Source organism: Teleopsis dalmanni, chromosome 1, assembly GCF_002237135.1.
Source record: "Teleopsis dalmanni isolate 2A chromosome 1, ASM223713v2, whole genome shotgun sequence".
Lineage (NCBI taxonomy): Eukaryota > Metazoa > Arthropoda > Insecta > Diptera > Diopsidae > Teleopsis > Teleopsis dalmanni.
Window position 1 is genome coordinate 9,962,515 of NC_051846.1, and position 4,084 is coordinate 9,966,598.

At 33.2% G+C, this 4,084-nt stretch overlaps 1 protein-coding gene across 1 annotated transcript in view; it reads right to left on the reverse strand.

The window, feature by feature from the left end:
• LOC119673171 (protein sprint) overlaps positions 1–4,084 on the reverse strand; it is a gene marked incomplete at its 3' end in the record, with an annotated part of 222,386 nt that overhangs the window by 171,607 nt on the left and 46,695 nt on the right.

A 4,084-nucleotide genomic window follows, 5' to 3' on the forward strand; every position in this document is an offset into this window, starting at 1 on the left:
ACAAAAGTAACGAGAAAATGTTAGAGATTTGAATTGGTAGATAAGGACATGCTAAAATTTGAAATGATATCCTAGACTACAAGAATACATTGTATCCGTGCGGCTGCAAAGTCCTTACCATTTTCACTGTTCTAAATGACGCAATAATTTGTTTTCTAAATTGCGTTCTGCAGAAAGAAACATGTTTAGATAAGCGAAAGAGCCTTAAGATAGGACATGGAGGGACATTAAAGTTAAAATTTTCCTTAAAGCAAACGCCTTAAATAAATGTGTTTTAGTTTCTGTCAATACACTTAAAACGAATATGAAAAGGTTTAGAGGGAGGGTCACTAGTTTCTAAACAGGAAGCCCTTAAAATAAGAATGTCCTTTGAAAAACTTTTTTATATTCTACAATAGACACAAGAAAATCTTTAATTGAATGCCAAATATTTATATTATTATAAAATATTTTGAAAATGTTTTTGATATAATGTGGAATATGGAGGAGGATGAGGTACAGCTTTGTTACCATTCGATTTTTGAATATGAACTATAGGAATTAGGAATTCTGATTCCTTGAACGCGAGGATACGAAAACGAATTTTTGAATAATTTGACAAATTTAAGACGAAACTAAGTATAAGGATTAGATATAGATTTTTATGTTTATGAATTATTCTATGATTTTGGCTTCAGTAGATATATCGACCGACAAAGATTTGGCATTTTGTTTTGCCATTTTATAAAAAATTAAGAATTCCGCTATTCTGACTTCAAAGATTTGATAACAAATCTTAATAAGGTTTAATATTCTTTACAACTATTTTCTTCATATAGCATTAGATTAGATTAGACTATACAGGCGATCCTAAGGGTCAACATATGCCAATCTATTACTGCATAAGAATCTCAAATGTATGAAACCATTGGGAAAACCTGAAATGTTCTTTGAATGAAGATGATGGATTTAGACAAGATGTTTAAAAAGCTAATCTTCTAATATAGTCATTGGGTATCACGCATGCGCTGGGCAGTAACAAAGCAAATTTGAGGCATTTTCATCGTCCTCTCTACAGTTGCGACAAGAAAGATTTAACGAGAGATTCAATCTTGTAGCATGACCCCTTAAACAGCTGTGAGCCGTTAACAAAAATACTACATCCTCTCTACAGTTGCGACAGAAAAGACTTAATGGGAGATTCAATCTTCTAGCACCTCTTTAAACAGCTGTGACCTGTCCACAAATATACCACAACACATTCAAATCTTACAGGGCACTTCAATGAAAGGGGTTGCATTTGTTCTTTAATATATAGCGGCTGTCTGGCACACATATGCCTTGAAATCGTTGAGTTTTAACATCTTTTATTAAATTGCTCAACACATAACAAAATTCAAGAAATGTTTGTATGATGTCAATGATATGGAGAGCTCGTCTGCCTTGCTGAAAAATAGCAGAAAAGATCTCTCTGACCAGGAACCTGACGTTGAAACTCGATATCTTATTTAGAGATGTGTAGCAGCCAAAAACCGTTCTACATGTGAATTAAACTGAGCTCAATAACTTTAAAGGTACTTGACTGATAATTAGTATGTAAATATTCCTATTAAATTATAAAGGAATGTTGCATTTCCAGACAAGCCATAACTACCAATGATCAGGAATCGTATAATAAATCGTAAATTATTTAGAATGATATAAATAGTTAATTTTTTCACTCCTTTCGAGACAAAAATATTGCCAATACTACTAACTACTTTAAAGACATATGTGAATATGGTTAGACCATTGCCTAATGGAGATTTCCCGACAGCTAGGTGTCTCTAGGTGGAAACTTGACCTTACTAATCATTTATAGGATTTTACAAAATCCATTAACTTGATTTCCTATGAGGGTTTTAGAATATATAAAAGGAAAAATTCGATCAAAAATACCATAATTTTGCAATGCATTACAGTTTTATACTGAGTCCTTCCAATATCCAGTAACATCGCATGAATTACATCAATAATTTTAACAAAAAAAGAAATTTTTCCAAAAAATGTAATGAAAATATTCATTATGCGCCCATTACGTGCCATCCGTGCCCGCGTGTCCTTATGCCTGCGTTCGCTCATAAATGCTCACATGATGTTGTCATATTAATTTCAAGGACACACGTGCGTGTTCAGGAGCACTGATGTTGCTTGCTGGTACGCAATGAAGTAAACAAAGTCATAAACAAAAAACACAAAACAAAAAATAATAACTAACCAAAAAACAAAAAGGACCCAAAATACAAAAAACGAAATCTTGCATAGTTCAGTTTTGCGCCTAAAAGCATGCTACTACATTTATTGGTTGACCTATTTTCGGTCATTCTCTTACTCCTACTCCGGTGTTGGCGCAAATTATGACAGCAACTGCTGGCCTAAATATTATAATAGTTGCTGTAGTGATTATTATTATTATTGCCGCACATGCAGCTGTTGTTGTTGTTGCAATGGCATTTTGTTGCTGCTTAGTAATGTAATTGTTTTTACACTACACAAGGCATCGCATCACTGCGGTGTAATAGCAGAAACACTCCTCTGGGACTTTAATGTCTTGAAAGTGTATGATGATCATTGTGTGCCGTGCGCAATTGTAATCCTAACTCGGTAAGACTAAATATAATTATACGTGTTTATACGTGTATGTAGGGCTATGTCGTATGTTGTATGTATCGTATGTTGTATATGAACAGGTTTGCCGCACGCATACGGAACGCATTTGCAATTAAGAAAAGCAATAAGTAGTGCGGTTTAATTATGTTTTCCTAAATGCGCTAAGAAAATGCGAAAATGTGTGAGATTATTTGTAAGAATAGAAGGTGCTGTGGGAAATGAAAATTAGGTGAATTGGGAACTTTTCTTCTACAAAGAATAGTAAAGTGTCGTAGTGTTCATTTGTGCTACTAACTTTAACTAAACTCAAGTTTAAGTGACTGGCTTAAGTGAAATTTTTAGCATAAATAATTCTGTATTTCTGACATTTAAAGAATTTAGTTTTAATTTAAGTTATTTAATTAAAGAAAATAGTTGGAATAGAACTTTAACATCATCTTCTTAGTTTTTATCAATATCTTACATATACAGGGGATCAATATTTTTGCTTCAAAGTAGACATGTGCACTAGTTTTCAATTCCATTTAATATCAATATTTATTTTTCAACCTCATATCCAAATTATTTGACTGTTGAAGGTGAATTATTTGAAACGTATTAAAGGCGCAAGGTAAATAAGGTAATATTTCTAGTGAAAAATCAAAGTCGAAGTCATAAATTTAATTCTATTGCAAAAGGGTAGTATTGATATGGCATTTCGCATGCTAACCACTGTCATACAGAATCTAAAATACTTTTTGTAAAAACGCACAGCCAACTACTGTGCAAGCAATACCTTTTTGCGTGTCATACAGACGCAGGCGCAATGACATCATGTTCAGTAGAACTCTCACTCCAAGATGGATTTGTCGTTCCTTTTCTTTATATTATGCATATATCGTCACCAATTACAAGCAAGCTTATATCAGTGAACTTTAGACCCACTCAATTAATAGTTTCTCTATCCTGACCTTGATAACCTTCAATTTAAATCTCACCCATTCCCAATCCATTTTTACTCACAAATTATCACAAATGAGCTGCGATGTCAGCGAGACGATGAGCTATCCCTCAACATAAGAAATAGTCGAAAAATAAGAATTACTGAACTATGAGATATAAATTATCTCTCATCTATCTTACAAAGGAATACGTTAATATCTTCCGAAGACATACCTTAATTAATAGTATCGCGAGATTGGACAATAGAGAATAGATACATATTGGATTCAGTCCATAAAACTCTGGCTCATTTGAAGGGACAAGTTTTTTATGCCATTTCAAGGGTTCCCTTTCCTACAAAAACTGAGTTAAAATTGAAGAACATAAAACAAAGGACTCAGGGACTACATGCTTTATACGAATCCAACTCTTTGACCACAAAAAGAGTTGGTGTTTATTAAGCGGAGAATAACGTGTTCACTTCAGTTTTTTGGAATGTAAAAAAGAAATTTTATTAGATGATTACCTCCAACCT